The following is a 21331-nucleotide window of genomic DNA, read 5'->3' as shown; positions in this document are numbered from 1 at the left end:
GAGGTCTCCACAGTACATCGATGTTGTCGCCAGTGGTCGGCGGAAGGTGCACGTGCCCGTCGACCTGGGACCGGACCGCAGCGACGCACGGATGCATGCCAAGACCGTAGGATCCTACGCAGTGCCGTAGGGGACCGCACCGCCACTTCCCAGCAAATTAGGGACACTGTTGCTCCTGGGGTATCGGCGAGGACCATTCGCAACCGTCTCCATGAAGCTGGGCTACGGTCCCGCACACCGTTAGGCCGTCTTCCGCTCACGCCCCAACATCATGCAGCCCGCCTCCAGTGGTGTCGCGACAGGCGTGAATGGAGGGACGAATGGAGACGTGTCGTCTTCAGCGATGAGAGTCGCTTCTGCCTTGGTGCCAATGATGGTCGTATGCGTGTTTGGCGCCGTGCAGGTGAGCGCCACAATCAGGACTGCATACGACCGAGGCACACAGGGCCAACACACGGCATCATGGTGTGGGGAGCGATCTCCTACACTGGCCGTACACCACTGGTGATCGTCGAGGGGACACTGAATAGTGCACGGTACATCCAAACCGTCATCGAACCCATCGTTCTACCATTCCTAGACCGGCAAGGGAACTTGCTGTTCCAACAGGACAATGCACGTCCGCATGTACCCCGTGCCACCCAACGTGCTCTAGAAGGTGTAAGTCAACTACCCTGGCCAGCAAGATCTCCGGATCTGTCCCCCATTGAGCATGTTTGGGACTGGATGAAGCGTCGTCTCACGGGGTCTGCAAGTCCAGCACGAACGCTGGTCCAACTGAGGCGCCAGGTGGAAATGGCATGGCAAGCCGTTCCACAGGACTACATCCAGCATCTCTACGATCGTCTCCATGGGAGAATAGCAGCCTGCATTGCTGCGAAAGGTGGATATACACTGTACTAGTGCCGACATTGTGCATGCTCTGTTGCCTGTGTCTATGTGCCTGTAGTTCTGTCAGTGTGATCATGTGATGTATCTGACCCCAGGAATGTGTCAATAAAGTTTCCCCTTCCTGGGACAATGAATTCACGGTATTCTTATTTCAATTTCCAGGAGTGTATTAGCAAGACAACCAACAACTGTCCACCAGAATATAAGGCAAGTGTAAAACTGTGGCCAAGAAAAAAGTTGACCACACAGTGGCATGATGTGCTTCTGACCGCAACATGTTCAAGTGCCATTGCTGTTACACAACATGTGCTACCTGGATCCTTTGCTCCATCAACAGCTTCATAGATGGGGTTATCCCAGCCACACAACCTTCACTCCTGTAATCTTCCTGGCCTCCATCTCCACTAACCCACTGTTCTGACACAGTCTACCTGGTAGTCCTGTCACACTCTCCCAGTCCACACCTCCATGTCATCACCACGCACCACAACTTACCAGCTCTGGTATCCACATATCACTGGACTAGCCCACCACCCCTCCCTTCCACATTCCTAGCCAGCACACCTGCTGCCTGCCTCTGAGCTGCTAGCTACCCGTTTCCAACCCCTGCTCTGGCTGCCCACTTCTTTCTCCCCTACCCATGCTGCACCCCATCTTGGGCCACATGCCAAACTGTAATAGTCCACCTGCTAAACTGTAATCCTGGCAATGCATATCTATCTGGCACAACATAGATGTATAGGTGTGTGTGTGTGTGTGTGTGTGTGTGTGAGAGAGAGAGAGAGAGAGAGAGAGAGAGAGAGAGAGAGAGAGTATTTGTACTCTTAGCTCGGCAAATGCTTTATTCTGATTCATTCTCCTTTGTGTGTGCACCTGTGAACATCTCAACCTTTTACCCAAAAATCTGAGAGAGTTAATATAAGACCCAACAATTTTTGAATATAAACATATTTTCTTAGTATAATTATTGTAAGCTATTATTTCTGATATAACCAAAAGCCATAATTTTGGTGGCTTCTTGCAAAGAAAATGTAAATAAATAAGTAAATAAATAAATAAGTAAGTAAATAAAACAATTGAAAGTCCATGTAAGAATATCAACAGATATCTCTGGCCAGAATGAAACTGTGTAATGTTGAACGAAGCAGCAGTCCAGAGTGGGGTGGGCAGAAAAGGAGAGGAGCAGAGAAGTGGAATAGGCTGCTGGATGCATTGGCAGAAAGCAGTGCAGGGGTTGTGACTTTGGAGGAGGTGATAGGGCAGAGGGGGTAGAAACTGTTGGGTGGATGGTGTGGGAAAAGGAGGTTACCATAGGTTGAGGCCAGGATGATTTCGGGAACGGAGAAAGTGTTGTACAGGTAACTTCCACCTGTGCAGTTCAGAAAAGCTGGTGGTGGAAGAGAGGAGCAAGATGGCCTGGGTTTTGAAGCAGCCACTGAAATCAAGCATGTTATGTTTGCCCACACGTTGTGCCACAGGGCAGCCCACTTTGCTCTTGGCCACAGTTTGGCGGTGGTCACTCATCCTGGTGGACAGATGGTTAGTACCCTTTTTTAGATTAGGGTCAGGAATTTGGCATCCTGTTGTGAAAGAAGATGAAACAACAGAAGAGCACCACAAGATACTTAAGTATGCACAGTAATCGTGAGAGTATTAGAGAACTGAGTAATAAAGTAGAGGAGCTTCTTACGTATCTGGAAAATTTAGAGGGCTCTGAAAAAGATAGATATACTGGGCCTATCTGAGTATCACATATTTACAGGGTTAGAAAAGTTAAATATAACAGTTTACACTCTAGCATCTTAATCATCTGTGCCTAATATGAGAAAAGGAGGAGTTGTTATGCATTTTAAGACAGAACAAAAGTTGAAAAACACTGAAACAATTAGATTTTGTAGCAGTCAGCACACAGAAGTATGAGCTTTTGAATTAATACTGAGAAATAGTTCACTTTGAATTGTTATTGTACACAGAACCCAAATGGACAATTTTGAACTGTTTATGAGGCATATGGATTCCGTACTGCATTATCTAGGAATGAATTTTGTGTGTTGCTTGTGCATTTCAAATTTCACTTGCCATCGCTAGCATAAGAGCATGTGAGAAAAGACTAGCTGCTCATTGATGATCAACTTTCTATTTTAAACTTGTGTTGATCAATTTCTGTCAGTCACTTTACGAATCTCTCTTCTCTGTCTGTGTTATATGGAAAGTGGACAACAGTAGCCATTTGCCAAATTTTCTGAGTGTAGACAGAAAATAGCTTACTTGGGTGTGAGGGATTTTGGTGTAGAGGAAGATGGCACCAACAATGATGAGTAGGGATCCAGGTGGTAAAGGGGTGGCCCATTGTAGCTGGTTATTGTGCTCCCATTGAATGAATTTCCCCTCTTGTCCATCAACACCTGCAACCAATTGCCCGAAGCCTAGCCTCTCACATCAAAGAGACTAACCACTTCTTTCAACAACTCTTGGGCCTTATGGAGGATTCAGGATAGAGTGTCTTGGCTCTGAGTCTAGCTCATGGAGATATCATCATTAAACCTGAACCAGACAATTGTTTCTCGAGCGCCGCCACCCCTTTAGCACCTGGATCCCTACTCAACACTGTTGATGCCACCTCCCTACACACAAACATTGCTGATGCCCATGGCCTTGTCCCTATCAAACAGTACTTCTCAACTGACTGACTGAGGGGGGGGGGGGTGTTATGGGACTAAAAAGCAGTCACCAGTCCCACAATTCTTAAGTTACTTCTGTAAGATAGAGGATTCACTAAGAGTGAGCGGATCCAGTCAGAGAGGTCAAACTATAAAGTCCTTCATATTCCAGACTCATTACCTCAGCCCTTTTATACATCTTTTCAACCATATCCGGTCACACAGCTTCACCTTTGAGGAGAAGACATACAAACAATTCTGTAACACTGCCATGGGCAGGTCCATGGCACCATCCTATGCCAACCTCTTTATGGGTCATCTAGAGGAAACCTCACTAATCTCCCAAAGCACTTGTCTGGTTCAGGTTTACTGATCATATCTCCATGATCTACACAGCCTATTCTCATTCCTCCACAACCTGAATGCCTTCTCTCCCATCTGCTTCACCTGGTCCTCCTAAATCCAACATGCCACATTCTCGGACGTCAACCTCCACCTATCTGAAGGTCCCATCCACACCTCTGTCCATATTAAACACACTAACCACCAACAGTACCTGCATTTTGTCAGCTGTCACCTCCTTCCACACCAAACAATCATTCTGATACATTCTGGCCACCTGTGGACAGCATATCTGAGTGACAAGAATTCTCTCAGCTACAAAGTAACGTCCTCCTCATCACCCAGTATCATACTGGCTAGAGAAACTGAACCATATCCTTAGCGAGGGTTTTGATTATCTATCACCATGCCCAGAAATGAGGACATTCTTCCAAAGAAACTTCTCACCCCTCCTGAAATGGTATTCTGTTGCCTACTTAATCTACACCACATCGTTGTCCATGCCACTCCCAACCCTTTGCCACAGGGGTCATATATCCCTGTGAAAGACATAGGCACAAGACATTCCCAATTCATCCACCCATCATTTCCCACTCCAGTTCTGCTACAGGCTTATTCTACCCATCAGAGGCAGGGTCACCTGTATAAGCAGCCATGTGATGCACCAACTCTGTGCTACCACTGCACAGCTTTTTATACACTCCTGGAAATGGAAAAAAGAACACATTGACACCGGTGTGTCAGACCCACCATACTTGCTCCGGACACTGTGAGAGGGCTGTACAAGCAATGATCACACGCACGGCACAGCGGACACACCAGGAACCGCGGTGTTGGCCGTCGAATGGCGCTAGCTGCGCAGCATTTGTGCACCGCCGCCGTCAGTGTCAGCCAGTTTGCCGTGGCATACAGAGCTCCATCGCAGTCTTTAACACTGGTAGCATGCCGCGACAGCGTGGACGTGAACCGTATGTGCAGTTGACGGACTTCGAGCGAGGGCGTATAGTGGGCATGCGGGAGGCCGGGTGGACGTACCGCCGAATTGCTCAACACGTGGGGCGTGAGGTCTCCACAGTACATCGATGTTGTCGCCAGTGGTCGGCGGAAGGTGCACGTGCCCGTCGACCTGGGACCGGACCGCAGCGACGCACGGATGCACGACAAGACCGTAGGATCCTACGCAGTGCCGTAGGGGACCGCACCGCCACTTCCCAGCAAATTAGGGACACTGTTGCTCCTGGGGTATCGGCGAGGACCATTCGCAACCGTCTCCATGAAGCTGGGCTACGGTCCCGCACACCGTTAGGCCGTCTTCCGCTCACGCCCCAAGATCGTGCAGCCCGCCTCCAGTGGTGTCGCGACAGGCGTGAATGGAGGGACGAATGGAGACGTGTCGTCTTCAGCGATGAGAGTCGCTTCTGCCTTGGTGCCAATGATGGTCGTATGCGTGTTTGGCGCCGTGCAGGTGAGCGCCACAATCAGGACTGCATACGACCGAGGCACACAGGGCCAACACACGGCATCATGGTGTGGGGAGCGATCTCCTACACTGGCCGTACACCACTGGTGATCGTCGAGGGGACACTGAATAGTGCACGGTACATCCAAACCGTCATCGAACCCATCGTTCTACCATTCCTAGACCGGCAAGGGAACTTGCTGTTCCAACAGGACAATGCACGTCCGCATGTACCCCGTGCCACCCAACGTGCTCTAGAAGGTGTAAGTCAACTACCCTGGCCAGCAAGATCTCCGGATCTGTCCCCCATTGAGCATGTTTGGGACTGGATGAAGCGTCGTCTCACGGGGTCTGCAAGTCCAGCACGAACGCTGGTCCAACTGAGGCGCCAGGTGGAAATGGCATGGCAAGCCGTTCCACAGGACTACATCCAGCATCTCTACGATCGTCTCCATGGGAGAATAGCAGCCTGCATTGCTGCGAAAGGTGGATATACACTGTACTAGTGCCGACATTGTGCATGCTCTGTTGCCTGTGTCTATGTGCCTGTAGTTCTGTCAGTGTGATCATGTGATGTATCTGACCCCAGGAATGTGTCAATAAAGTTTCCCCTTCCTGGGACAATGAATTCACGGTATTCTTATTTCAATTTCAAGGAGTGTATTAGCAAGACAACCAACAACTGTCCACCAGAATATAAGGCAAGTGTAAAACTGTGGCCAAGAAAAAAGTTGACCACACAGTGGCATGATGTGCTTCTGACCGCAACATGTTCAAGTGCCATTGTTGTTACACAACATGTGCTACCTGGATCCTTTGCTCCATCAACAGCTTCATGGATGGGGTTATCCCAGCCACACAACCTTCACTCCTGTAATCTTCCTGGCCTCCATCTCCACTAACCCACTGTTCTGACACAGTCTACCTGGTAGTCCTGTCACACTCTCCCAGTCCACACCTCCATGTCATCACCACGCACCACAACTTACCAGCTCTGGTATCCACATATCACTGGACTAGCCCACCACCCCTCCCTTCCACATTCCTAGCCAGCACACCTGCTGCCTGCCTCTGAGCTGCTAGCTACCCGTTTCCAACCCCTGCTCTGGCTGCCCACTTCTTTCTCCCCTACCCATGCTGCACCCCATCCTGGGCCACATGCCAAACTGTAATAGTCCACCTGCTAAACTGTAATCCTGGCAATGCATATCTATCTGGCACAACACAGATGTATAGGTGTGTGTGTGTGTGTGTGTGTGTGTGTGTGTGTGAGAGAGAGAGAGAGAGAGAGAGAGTGAGTGAGAGAGAGAGAGAGAGAGAGAGAGAGAGAGAGAGAGAGAGAGAGTATTTGTACTCTTAGCTCGGCAAATGCTTTATTCTGATTCATTCTCCTTTGTGTGTGCACCTGTGAACATCTCAACCTTTTACCCAAAAATCTGAGAGAGTTAATATAAGACCCAACAATTTTTGAATATAAACATATTTTCTTAGTATAATTATTGTAAGCTATTATTTCTGATATAACCAAAAGCCATAATTTTGGTGGCTTCTTGCAAAGAAAATGTAAATAAATAAGTAAATAAATAAATAAGTAAGTAAATAAAACAATTGAAAGTCCATGTAAGAATATCAACAGATATCTCTGGCCAGAATGAAACTGTGTAATGTTGAACGAAGCAGCAGTCCAGAGTGGGGTGGGCAGAAAAGGAGAGGAGCAGAGAAGTGGAATAGGCTGCTGGATGCATTGGCAGAAAGCAGTGCAGGGGTTGTGACTTTGGAGGAGGTGATAGGGCAGAGGGGGTAGAAACTGTTGGGTGGATGGTGTGGGAAAAGGAGGTTACCATAGGTTGAGGCCAGGATGATTTCGGGAACGGAGAAAGTGTTGTACAGGTAACTTCCACCTGTGCAGTTCAGAAAAGCTGGTGGTGGAAGAGAGGAGCAAGATGGCCTGGGTTTTGAAGCAGCCACTGAAATCAAGCATGTTATGTTTGCCCACACGTTGTGCCACAGGGCAGCCCACTTTGCTCTTGGCCACAGTTTGGCGGTGGTCACTCATCCTGGTGGACAGATGGTTAGTACCCTTTTTTAGATTAGGGTCAGGAATTTGGCATCCTGTTGTGAAAGAAGATGAAACAACAGAAGAGCACCACAAGATACTTAAGTATGCACAGTAATCGTGAGAGTATTAGAGAACTGAGTAATAAAGTAGAGGAGCTTCTTACGTATCTGGAAAATTTAGAGGGCTCTGAAAAAGATAGATATACTGGGCCTATCTGAGTATCACATATTTACAGGGTTAGAAAAGTTAAATATAACAGTTTACACTCTAGCATCTTAATCATCTGTGCCTAATATGAGAAAAGGAGGAGTTGTTATGCATTTTAAGACAGAACAAAAGTTGAAAAACACTGAAACAATTAGATTTTGTAGCAGTCAGCACACAGAAGTATGAGCTTTTGAATTAATACTGAGAAATAGTTCACTTTGAATTGTTATTGTACACAGAACCCAAATGGACAATTTTGAACTGTTTATGAGGCATATGGATTCCGTACTGCATTATCTAGGAATGAAAAGTCTGGGTTGAAATACAAACAGTATTATGAAAAGGATAGATTGCTACTCATAGTAAAGATGACTTGTTGAATCAGAGACACATATGACAAGAAGACTGTTACATATAAGCTTTCAGAAAAGAGAAATCCACGCACATTCACATGAGCAATCATACCTCGCACGCACAACTGCTACCTCTATCCAGTTATGAATGTTTCACTCTTAAAATTTGTTATAAATAATCTGCTGCAGTTCAAAAGTCACAATGATGTACGCAAGTATTATACCAGAAGAAAAAAAAATCTGTTATCATTTACTCAATGATTTAAAATGTTTGGCAGGCAGCAAAGTAAAATTTCAAAAATAACTGCAAAAGTTTATCCTTGACAACTCCTTCAATACCAAAGAAGAATTTCTGTTTTTGTTATGTACAACAAATATGGTGGTAGGAATTACTAACTCATAATTGTATTAAAACATAAAAAAGTTGTAAACAGTCAGCACATAGCCATATTTCCATATGAATGTGTAATGTATATGTGAAATGACTCATTCCACATCATCACAATTCATCGTGCAAATGATCCATGGATCATGGAACATGAAACTTACTAACTAATGTATTGTAGTTATTCTGCAGCTATGCCTTCCATGAAGATTCATCTTAAGAAAAAGACCTGATATGAATAATGGAAAAAAAGTTGCACCAAATAATTCAAGGCTATTTTTTCCCTTTTTATGCGTGTAATCACATTCTATACCAGGGTTTAGCCTACTTCTCACTGTGCCCTGAAATAAGAAATAGCCTCCCTACTATCATCCTCATCCTCCCCCCCCCCCCTCCGACAGTGGTATTCTGCCACCTGCTTAACCTATGTGATATACTTGTCCATCCGTATTCCACCCCTGTTCCCAATTCTTTGTCTCATGGGAGATATCCTTGCAATAGATCTAGATGCAAGACTTGTCCCATACATGCTCCCACTACCACCTGCTCCAGTCCTGTCACAGTCATCTACATCTACAGACATGTTTCACAAGTTATGATGCATGGCATCGTATGGGGCATGGCACTCCTGTTCCTGTTCCTGTCAAAATAGAAGGAATGAAAATTGGACTGTCTATGTGTCTCCTGTCTTCTCTTTGTGGTCCTACCTGAGCAAAGGCAGGGGCACCTGTGAAAGCAGCCATGTGCTCTAACAACTTAGTTGCAACCACTGCCACGTTTTACACGGGCATGACAACTACCAGCTGTATGTCTGCATAACTGGCCACCACCAAACTTTGGCCAAGAGACAGCTGGACCACTCCATTGCTGAGCACATTGCCCACCATCATGTGTTTGACTTCAATTGCTGCTTCACTGCCTGTGCCACCTGTATTCTCCCCATCAATACCAACCTTTCCCATATTGTGGAAGTGGGAACTGTCCCTGCAACATATCCTTCATTTCCATAATGCCAGCCTCAAGTTTTGCTCGTCGCTGTCTTCCACCTGACTCTATCCTCTTTCCTACTCTCACTCCAGCCTCACATACACCTTCTATACCCCAATGTAAACCACAAGTCTCTTTCTCGTTCTCTGCTTTTCTCTTCTACCTCTTTTATCCCCAAAGTACAGCCTCCTATTGCATTCTAGTAGCTGACCACTGCAAGCACGTGCACGCCCCCCCCCCCCCACCCCACAGAGAGAGAGAGAGAGAGAGAGAGAGAGAGAGAGAGAGAGAGAGAGAGAACACACTATCATCTTCCCTCAGCTCTGCCCTGCCCTGCAACCCCTCGCTCTCTCTGTTCCACGCCACCCCTACAGACCCACTACTCACTAAAGAAAAGATTACTGCCCCTTGGCCCAACCACAGTCAGTCTCAGTGCCTGGAGATGACAGAGGCCATGTGTGTACAAGTTGTGCTTGTGTGAGAGCTTTGCTCTGTCTACATCTGATGAAGAACTAAGTCAAATGGCTGAATAATATCTAACTGTCTTCCTAAATGAATCTGTCTGGCACTTAATGCTTTCTCTGTTGTTGTGTTCTTTAGTCCAGAGACTGATTTGATGCAGCTCTCCATGCTACTCTATCCTGTGCAAGCCTCTTCATCTCCGAATAACTGTTCCAACCTACATCCTTCTCAATCTGATTAGTGTATTCATCTTTTGGTCTCCCTCTAAGATTTTTACCCTCCAATACTAAATTGGTGATCACCTCAGAATACGTCCTACCAAATGATCTCTTATTATAGTCAGGTTCTGCCACAAATGCGTCTTCTCCCCAATTCTGTTCAGTATCTCCTCATTAGTTACGTGATCTATGCATCTAATCTTCATCATTCTTCTGTAGCACCACATTTCAAAAGCTTCTATTCTCTTCTTGTCTACACTGTTTATCATCCATGTTTCACTTCCATAAATTGCTACACTACATACAAATACTTTCAGGAAAGACTTTCTGACACTTAAATCTATACCTGATGTTAACAAATTTCTCTTCTTCAGAAATGCTTTCCTTGCCATAGTTACTCTACATTTTATATTCTCTCCACTTCAACCATCATCAGTTATTTTGCTCCCCAGACAGCAAAACTCATTTACTACTTTAAGTGCTTCATTTCCTAATTTAATTCCCTCAGCATCACCTGATTCAATTCGACTACATTCCACTATCATCGTTTTGCTTTTGTTGATGTTCATCTTATATGCTCCTTTCAAGACACTGTCCATTTTGTTCAGCTACTCTTCCAGGGTCCTTTGCTGTCTCTGACAGAATTACAATGTCGTCAGCAATCATCAATTTTTTTATTTCTTCTCCATGGATTTCAATTTCTCCAAATTTTTCTTTTGTTTCCTTTACAGCCTGCTCAATATACAGACTGAATAACATTGGGGATAGGCTACAACCCTGTCTCACTACCTTCTCAGCCACTTTCTTCCTTTAATGCCCCTTGACTCTTATAATTGCCATCTGACTTCAGTACAAACTGTAAATAGCCTTTTGCTCCCTCTTGTTTTACACTTGCCACCTTCAGAATTTGAAAGAGAGTATTCCAGTCAACATTGTCAAACGCAATAATATTGTATAACAAAAGCAAACCGGTGCTTTTCATTTATTGTCAAAAGCTTTTTCTAAGTCTGAAGATGCTAGAAACATAGGTTTGCCTTTCCTTAACCTATCTTCCAAGATAAGTCATAGGGTTTCTACTGCCTCATGTGTTCCAACATTTCTAGATTCCAAACTGATCATCTCCTAGGTCAGCTTCTACCAGTTTTTCCATTTGTTTGTAAAGATTTCGTGTTAGTATTATGCAACCATGACTTATTAAACTGATTGTTGGTAATTTTCACACCTGTTAGCACCTGCTTTCTTTGGCATTGGAATTATTATATTCTTCTTGAAGTCTGAAGTCTGAGGGTATTTTGCTCACCAGGTGAGAGTTTCATTATGATTGTCTCTCCCAAAGATATCAGTAGTTCTAATGGAATGCTGTCTACTTCTGGGACCTTGTTTCGACTTAGGCCTTTCAGCGCTCTGTCAAATTCCTCATGCAGTATCTTATCTTCCATTTCATCTTCATCCACGTCCACTTCCATTTCCATGATATTGCTCTCAAGTGCATCACCCTTGTGTATACCCTCTATATACTCTTTCCATTTTCCCTTCTTTGCTTAGGACTGGGTTTCCATCTGAGCTCTTGATATCCATACAGGCAGTTCTCTTTTCTTCAAAGATCTCTTTAATTTTCCTGTAGGCAGTATCTATCTTACCCCTAGTGATACATGCTTCTACATCCATACATTTGTTTTCTAGCCATCCTTGCTTAGCCATTTTGCACTTCCTGCCAATCTCATTTTTGAGACGATTGTATTCCTTTTCAGCTGGCCGGAGTGGCCGAGCGATTCTAGGCGCTACAGTCTGGAACCCCACGAACGCTATGGTCACAGGTTCAAATCCTGCCTCGGGCATGGATGTGTGTGATGCCCTTAGGTTAGTTAGGTTTAAGTACCGTATTTACTCGAATCTAAGCCGCACCTGAAAAATGAGACTCGAAATCAAGGAAAAACATTTTTCCCGAATATAAGCCGCACCAGAAATTTGAGACTCAAAATTCAAGGGGAGAGAAAAGCTTTAGGCATAGAGTTGGGCATATTGACAAACATCCCAAACAGTCTTGCCAGTCGGATTTTCATAGTACATTGAAATGCTGCTACATTCGAAGATGAACAATACAGAATTTGTATTTACTTCGTTGGATAATGTATGAAAATGCAGTGGTCGAAACTCGGGGCGGAGGAAAAAGCTCGTCTTCCACTTTTTTTTTAAAATTTACTTACTGACACAGAGGTTTTGGCGCCAGTATTTATCTTTGTGCCTGCAAAGCATGCCTGTGTAGCGCTACATATATTCGAGGGCAGAAGTTAGTTGTGGCGGCACCTACCAACATTTTTCAGAACTTCCGTTTGCTTTGCACTCGATTCTAAGCCGCAGGCGGTTTTTTTGATTACAAACACTGGAAAAAAAGTGCGGCTTAGATTCGAGTAAATACGGTAGTTCTAAGTTCTAGGGGACTGATGACCTCAGAAGTTAAGTCCCATAGTGCTCAGAGCCATTTGAACCATTCCTTTTCACCTGCTTCATTTACTGCATTTTTATATTTTCTCCTTTTATCTGTTAAATTCAGTATCTCTTCTATTACCCACAGAATTCTACTAGCCCTCGTCTTTTTACCTACTTGGTCTTCTGGTGTCTTCACTATTTCATCTCTTAAAACTATCCATTCTTCTTTTACTGTATTTCTTTCCCCTGTTCTTGTCAACTGTTCCCTAACACTCTCTCTGAAACACTCTACAACCTCTGGTTCTTTCAGTTTATCCATATCCCATCATCTCTTTTAAGTCCTACCTTTTTGCAGTTTCTTCAGTTTTAATCTACAGTTCATAACCAATAAATTGTGGTCTGAACCCACATCTGCCCCTGGAAATATCTTACAGTTTAAAACTTGGTTACTAAATCTCTGTCATACCATTATATAATTTATCTGAAACCTTTCAGTGCGTCCAGGCTTCTTCCACATATACAACTTTCTTTCATAATTTTCAAACCAAGTATTAGCTATGATTAACTTACGCTCTATGCAAAATTCTACCAGGCGGCTTCCTCTTTCATTCCTTACCCCCAGTCTGTATTCACCTACTATTTTTTCTTCTCTCCATTTTCCTACAGTTGAATTCCAGTCCCCAATGCCTATTAAATTTTTGTCACTGTTAACTATCTGAATAATTTCTTTTATAGCATCATACATTTTTCCAATCTCTTTATCATCTGTGGAGCTAGTTGGCACATAAACGTGTACTGCTGTGGTAGGCATGGGCGTTGTGTCTATCTTGGCTACAATGTGTGTTCACTATGGTGTTTGTAGTAGCTTATCCATGTTCCTATATTTTTTTCCCTTTATTTCACCTACTCCTGCATTACTGTTATTTGATTTTGTATTTATGACCCTGTATTCACCTAACCGGAAGTCTTGTTCCTCCTGCCACCAAAATTCACTAATTCCCACTATATCTAGGTTTAATCTATCCATTTCCATTTTTAAATTTTCTAACCTGCCTCCTGATTAAGGGATCTGACATCCCATGTTCCAATCTCTAGAATGGCAGTTTTGTTTCTCTGAATAACAACGTCCTCCTGAGTAGTCTCCATCCGGAGATCCAAATGGGGGACTATTTTACCTTTGGAATATTTTACCCAAGAAGACGCCATCATCATTTAACCATGCAGTAATGCTGCATTCCCTCGGGAAAAATTACGGCTGGAGTTTCCCCTCGCTTTCAGCCATTTGCAGTATCAGCACAGCAAAACCGTTTTAGTTGATGTTACTAGGCCAGGTCAGCCAGTCATCCAGATTGTTGCCCCTGCAACTACTGGAAAGGCTGCTGCCACTCTCCAGGAACCACATGTTTGTGTGGCCTCTCAAGAGATACCCCTCCATTGTGGTTGCACCTACGGTACGGCTATTTGTATTGCTGAGGCATGCAAGCCTCCGCTCCAACGGCAAGGTCCATGGTTCATGGAGGGATGCCTTCTCTTTGTCATTTAAACCATTATATTCGTATCATATTGTTGTTATATTGCATATACCTGTGAGTATGGTAATATTCCAGGTACACCCAGAAGGAATTTCTTAATCTGGTTTGTTCTTTCCTGTAGCTCCATTTGAATATTCAACAAAATACTTCATCTAGTGCTTCTCATGCTGCTCTTTGAGTGATGGTACCTTCATGTTACATGAATTTCCCACGTGATACATTAGTAATATCATCTAATGCTGTATACTTGATACTGTAATCTGAACTATTTTCTGTTACTAAGTAATTAAACAATATCTTTCTTGTTTAACCAAAATGTTTAGATCATGGGTAAGATTGATGATGCTGCATTTGACTTAAGACTGGTTCCCTGGTGTTCACTACCCAAGGAAATTTCTCCCAGTAATACACTTCTCATAACGGTACCCACCAGCGGATCTTTGAGAATTTCTTGCATTCCTTCACTTGAACTGTCAGATAATAACTTATCTCACTGGATTTCCTGTGTTGTTGTTTTTTATTTTCATCTCCAAAATGCTGTAAGTGTTACACACATCAAGAGTGGAGGTAGCAGGCTTCATATGGAATGAGAGGAATAGGAGAGCCACTAAACTGCTGTGGCAAGTACAAGGGTGTCAAATGAAAACCTTAAATTTGTAATAACAAATCGAAATTTCATGCCGGTATCCTGTAAGTTGGTAAGCTTGCTACAAACAGCGTGCAGAATGGCCTGTAGGTGGCAGCATAGTGTAGATGCATACATACCATCGCAGTATCAGTATAAAGATAGCCGCCCCACTTGTGACTTGCAACAGGGAAGAACACCGTTCTGTTATTCAGTTTTTGCGTAGTGAAGGTGTGAAACCTACTGAAATTCATCGACGAATGAAGGTTCAATACGGTGATGCATGTTTGTCACAGCAGCCAGTCTACGAATGGAGTAGGAATATTGCAAATGGTGTGACTTCAGTGGAATATGCTCCATGTCCAGGTCAGGCACAACGAGTTGTGACTCCACAGAACATTGCAGCAGTTGAAGCCATAGTGAAGGAAAACAGCTGAGTGACACTGAATGACATTGCAGCATGTTTACAGGTTAGTCCTGGGTCAGCACACCACATTGTGCATGATGTGCTCCAGTTTCACAAAGTGTCTGCAAGATGGGTGCCACGGCAGCTGACTCCTGAAATGAGAGAACGACATGTTGATGCTTGTGAAGAACTTCTTCAGTCCTTTGAACGAGAAGGTGATGGCTTCCTTGCAAGAATCGTTACTAGGGACAAAACCTGGGTTCACTTCCACCAACCAGAAATGAAGACAGCGAGCAAGGAATGGCCCCATGGCTCATCACAAAAGCCAAAGAAGTTTCGAACAGAACCATCAGCAGGGAAGGTTATGCTCACTCTCTTTTGGGACAAAAAAGCCATCATTTTTTAGCATGACATGCCTAGAGGGACCTCTGTCACCAGTGCATCATACACAGATCTCCTGAAAAATCATCTGCAGCCTGCAATCAAATCAAAGCGACGTGGATTGCTGTCAGCAGGTGTCCTTTGGCAACATGACAGTGCAAGGCCCCACTCTGCCCGTACAACAGTTGCAACAATCCCAGACCTGCATTTTGAGTGTCTTCCTCATCCAACATACTCACCAGACCTTGCCCCAAGTGATTTCCATATGTTTGGACCACTCAAAGACGTAATGGGAGGAAGGAAGTTCTGTTCTGATGAAGAGGTACACCACACAGTGCATGAGGGGTTGCGCAGACTACCAAAAGAATTTTTTTCTAAAGGAATTTATGCACTTTGTAAGCACTGGAGGACTTGCATAGAGCATGGGGGAGATTATGTTGAGAAGTGATACAGCTTTGTACCACTTCTGAACAATAAATAATATTTAAAAAATATTTAAGGTTTTCATTTGACTCACCCTCGTACATGTAACAGTGCCATTGGTAAAGAGGTAGTTGAACCTGTAATTCATGAAAATGTTGAGCATTATGGTATGCGTAAATAAGTTACAAAAATTTAAAAAACCAAACTGGGGTCTGCAAGTGTTGTCACCAGTCAGGAGGCAAAGAGGAAAAATTTCTCATTTGGAAAATTCAATTGAGGAAGCTGTTAAATTACAAGGAGATAGAATGACTGCTCCATGCCTAACAGCATGAGGTAAAAATCCTAGCACTGGTATTGGAAACAGAAAATGTCCAAGATTGAGAGGGACACACCTATTGCAGGTACATGTCCCCAACTTTCCACTTGAGTGACCTGCCCCTCCTTTTTAGTTTTTACCAATGAACTATTCCTTTACTCCTTGAAGAAATAACATATAAGTTCCAAACAAGGATCAGTATTTCCTATTTAAAGTGTTCTGCCCAGTTGTCATACGAATTTTACCATCTAATGGTAAATACTAACGAGTCATTTGATATCCATGTAATTTGAAAGTTCTGACTTATGTGACCAAAGGTTGATCAAAAATCAGTCACTGGCTTCCAGCTGCCCAACTGACTGAAACTAGCATCTTTGTGTAACATCCATAGGCCACAGCAGTATAGATTACATGACTTAGCCTATTTACTGTGTTAATTAAAACAGTTACAGAACATATGGCAACATATAATTATAAAACTTGAAGCTACTGGCAGGATGTTGCCCTTTTACACAGTGATTTTCTTCTCCTACTCTGCACATCCAACTTTAGTCTTCAAATGGACTTCAAATCAGTACACAATTTGAGTAACTGTAGTATTTCTGCTCTCCCCGACACTCATTCTATTTCAGTGTAACTTAGTCTTGCCTAACAGTGCACATGAAATTATGACTTTCAGTAATTTCTTAATTTCATACAAGCAAGGAATAAAGCAATCACCATGGCATTTAAATTACTTTTTAATCACACTTTAGCAGTAAGGGAAAAAGTATTTGTACAAATGTAAAAAAGCACATCAAGATTGGAAGTTTTCAAATATTATGTAATCATTAAAGGAACACATGATTATTAGAAGATTCATAACACTGTTTGGAATAAAGCAGCAGCACAAATTTTGGCTGAAGATGTGGGCATAAATGCAAATCATTGTTAACGATGTCTGAACAAACTTTTAGTTATGAAGATAATGTTTACACATAAGGTCATTGTGCTCCATATACAATCATTCATTATTGGGTGTTCCACAGTAATTATGTATGAAAATGCTTAATCCAAGGATACAAGAAAGTACTCAACAAAAACTTTGATTATCAGTAATAAATTTCTGTTAGCGTGACAAGAGATTTGCACAGAAGATCACAAGAGAATTCACCATAACCAGAAGTAACTGAAAAGAGAAACTAGTCATGCATGAAACAGGTGATATATCCTTTGAAGTTTCCGCTACCTACATAGTGAAAGCACAGAGTTGTAAAGATTCTCTTCAAACATTTTAGACTGTGTGACAAAGACCAACAACATTTAAAAGCAATCCTGCACCAATAAAGAAAGTAGAAAACAATGTGTGGCTCCAGGAAATCAGGGGCTGCATGTTTTCAGTAACTCTACAGACATAAAATAGTGAATGTAGAAAACTGGCAGACAAAAATAGCAACTGGTTTGTACAAACAGGATAGAAAAGAAATGTGTATATGGTGAAGCCAAAGAAAATTGTTTTACCCTGTTGCCTGTCAAGCAGGCACAAAATATTTTTGAAGAAACAGATGATGATGAAACACTTACACAACTCAGAGAGATGATGTCAAGATAATCATCACAATGGCTTCTCTCTTGCACAAATCTTCCTTATGCTGTTAGCTGCAAGGGATCACAGATTTGCTACTGCCCTGTATTGAAAAAACACTGACTTTTCAATGCCAAATGGTGGTTCTGTCTTCACAATATTTACTAAGCTAACTCACTAGTTAGACATTAATTTATTAAAACGCCAATTTAAAATAGTAAGTATAGGAAGTACATAATGTGAATAGCATTTTTTCTGTTTGCTGATAAGTAAAACAAAATGCCTTATCAGGGAACTGTATATTTATCAGCATCTTTTGCAACTTTAGTGTGTTCACTGTTTTACATAGTTCATATAAAACATGTGACATACAAAATATATTATACTATAGAATGTGATCACAGATATTAATCAGTAAATACAATGAATTAATAACTTTACAACATTAAAAATATTGCCCCACAATATATTTAGGTTATTAGTTCCCAATATTAAGCTTAATGATTCAGTTAACATAAACATAATGTAATTGGATACATAAGAAAGTCCTCTCATGAAGTGGCAGCAGAAGAACATACATATAGAAGGTATTAAAGTTTGCAACCTTTCAGAGCCAGTGCTTCTTCTTCTGATGGAAAGGCTGAAGGGGAAGGGAGAGCGGTGAAGAAAAAGGACTTGTGAGGTTTAGGAAAAGGGATAGAGTCTGGAAAAGTCACTCAGAAGCTTGGGTCAGGAGAAACTTACCAGATGGAATGAGAAGACTAATTGCTGGGGACTGCACTAGATGAGACTTGAAAACCTAAGAGCTAAAAGGTGGGAGACAGGGTAATACACAACACAGAGATTACTGCCAAAATATTGTGAATGAATTAATAAGAGTGAAAAGCTAAGTGCATTATGATGTTGGTTCTCACCACTGACATGGCCTTAATTTAGGTTAATTTCTTCAGTCTCAGCATTTCTTCACAGTAACTATTCTTCCCTTCATTCCCTTTTAGTTACCTGCATTTTTCATTTTCTGAGCTCTCCATTTTCTGACCCCTCCATTTTTCACCGCCCCCTCTATCATATAGAGCGGGCGGTGAAAAATGGAGGGGGCAGAAAATGGAGAGCTCAGAAAATGAAAAATGCAGGTAACTAAAAGGGAATGAAGGGAAGAATAGTTACTGTGAAGAAATGCTGAGACTGAAGAAATTAACCTAAATTAAGGCCATGTCGGTGGTGAGAACCAACATCATGATGTAACACCAGTTTCCACCTGTAGAGTTCCGAGAAACTGGTGTGTAGGGAAGCACCTAGATGGCATCTGGTAAAACCCAATGCCATTGTCAACAAACCATCCCTCCTTCTCATCCCATCCGGTGTCCGCCCCGGTAGCTGAGTGGTCAGCGTGACAGACTGTCAATCCTAAGGGCCCGGGTTCGATTCCCGGCTGGGTCGGAGATTTTCTCCGCTCAGGGACTGGGTGTTGTGTTGTCCTAATCATCATCATTTCATCCCCATCGACGCGCAGGTCGCCGAAGTGGCGTCAAATCGAAAGACCTGCACCAGGCGAACTGTCTACCCAATGGGAGGCCCTAACCACAGGACATTTCCATTTATATCCCATCCGGTAAGTCTCCCCTGACCTGGGGTTATTGGTGACTGGGGGCTTTTCTGGACTCTACCTCTTTTCCTAAATCGCAACAGTCCTTTTGCTTCAGCCCCTTTCCTTTCCCTTCAAACCTTTCTACCAGAAGAAGGAACCACTGGCTATGAAAGCTTGAAAACTTTAATACCTTTTATATTGTGATTTCCACAGCTTGGTGAGTATATTTTTTTATCTATACATATGGTTATAATAGAAGGAAACATTCCACAAAGGAAAAATATACCTAAAAACAAAGATGATGTGACTTACCAAATGAAAGTGCTGGCAGGTCGACAGACACACAAACGAACACAAACATACACACAAAATTCAAGCTTTCGCAACAAACTGTTGCCTCATCAGGAAAGAGGGAAGGAGAGAGAAAGAGAGACAGACAGAGAAAGACATCCTTTTGTCTTTCTCTCTCCTTCCCTCTTTCCTGATGAGGCAACAGTTTGTTGCGAAAGCTTGAATTTTGTGTGTATGTTTGCGTTCGTTTGTGTGTCTGTCGACCTGACAGCACTTTCATTTGGTAAGTCACATCATCTTTGTTTTTAGGTATATTTTTATCTATACAGTTACATTACATTTTCATAATTTGATTATTTAAGTTAACATGAACAGTTAGAACATAGTAACAATGTTTACTATTATGGCACATAAAATTTGTGTTTTTACCACTGAAATTAATTTCTTTTACCTTGGCATTATGCGGCTATTATTACCCGAAACATTTGTTAGTTCTGAAAAAATTATTAAATGCTATACTTTTGATCACATGTTATGTACATATTTTATAGTATGAATACGGCAACCAATAGAAACTGTGTTCATTTAATATTGATACTTAAGTAAGGTATGTCATTGAAAATGTGACTCAGCTAAATCCACCAATTCTGTTAATCATTATTTCATTACCAAACTGAAATTACAACTGTAATTCACTCATAAGTATTTATGAACAAAATAAGAAATTTTCTAGATTTAAATGTGATGAATTTAGCCTCTCAGTTGTGTAATGTGTGTGAATTCCTAAGGGACCAAACTGCCAAGGCCATCGATCCCTATCGGCCGAGTAATGCTGCTACATTCGCATGCTGCTACATTTGCCTAACGTCCACAAGTTCTCTGCTCATCTCACCAGAAGTTAAGTTACTTTCTACTAATTATTAATTGGTGTAGCGGAATTGTTTGTAGTGTAATTTGTATTGTTTGTATTTGTGTTGTTTGTTTGTAGTGTAAGTTGTATTGTTTAATCTGCCGTCATGTGTGACAAATATGGATGTTGTTGAAGCTTAGTGAGCACAGGAGTGAAATGTCAGGATTGTGGGTTGGCGTTTCAATGGGGTAATTTTGGCGGGGAAGCTGTTATAGTGGCAAATGAGGCTCACCAATGGAGTTGTAGATTATGTAGCCATGACAAGAAAATTGTGGAACATGGAAAAAGATTTGTGCCCTTCAGGCTGAACTAGAAATGGTGTACTTCAAATTAGACAGGTTGAAGGGGGAAAGAGACAATGGGAGCTGTGCACAGGTAACAAGTCGCAGTCAGAAGGAGAAAACCCCAGAAATCACTCTTCAGATTCCAGTGAGCAATCAGTTTCATTTGTTACCTAAAGTAGAAGAGCCTCAAACAGTTTTTGGGCAAAGTATGGTGGAGTGGACTCGTACTAACAATTAATGCTAGGTCAGGAGTAAAGTCAAGCAGAACAAAAAAGAGTCCTGCTGTTAGGTAGCAGTCATGGGAGAGGTGTAGGCCAGTTGCTACAGCATAGGCTAGGAGTTGAGTACCAGGTCACAAGCATTGTGAAACCTAGGTTTAAGCTTAGTCAGGTTACAGAAAACCTAGGGGGCCTTGTGCAAAGATTTTGATGGTGAGGACCATGTTCATAAGTAGGAAGAGCAGGAAACAGCCTGACTAGCAATTCGGAATATAGTATTAGGTGTGGCCTGGATGTAATTGGAGCAGCAACAGCTCACACTCTTATTGGGTTTGTGGAT

The 21331-nt window shown here is 42.7% G+C and overlaps 1 protein-coding gene across 2 annotated transcripts in view; it reads right to left on the bottom strand.

The window, feature by feature from the left end:
* Positions 1-21331, bottom strand: part of LOC126161516 (leukocyte elastase inhibitor-like) — a 147527-nt gene that overhangs the window by 19849 nt on the left and 106347 nt on the right. Inside the window, exon 8 of one of the 2 annotated variants that reach the window (XR_007534927.1) lies at positions 17700-17803. The exons of the other annotated variant lie outside the window; for it this stretch is intronic. The gene's annotated coding sequence lies outside the window, so the exon portion shown is untranslated. The remainder of the gene's footprint in view (positions 1-17699; positions 17804-21331) is intronic. 2 annotated transcript variants of the gene reach the window in all.

Source organism: Schistocerca cancellata, chromosome 2, assembly GCF_023864275.1.
Source record: "Schistocerca cancellata isolate TAMUIC-IGC-003103 chromosome 2, iqSchCanc2.1, whole genome shotgun sequence".
In the NCBI taxonomy this organism is placed as follows: Eukaryota; Metazoa; Arthropoda; class Insecta; order Orthoptera; family Acrididae; genus Schistocerca; species Schistocerca cancellata.
Note: the sequence above shows the minus strand (reverse complement) of the source record. Positions and strands in the feature narration are given on the sequence as shown.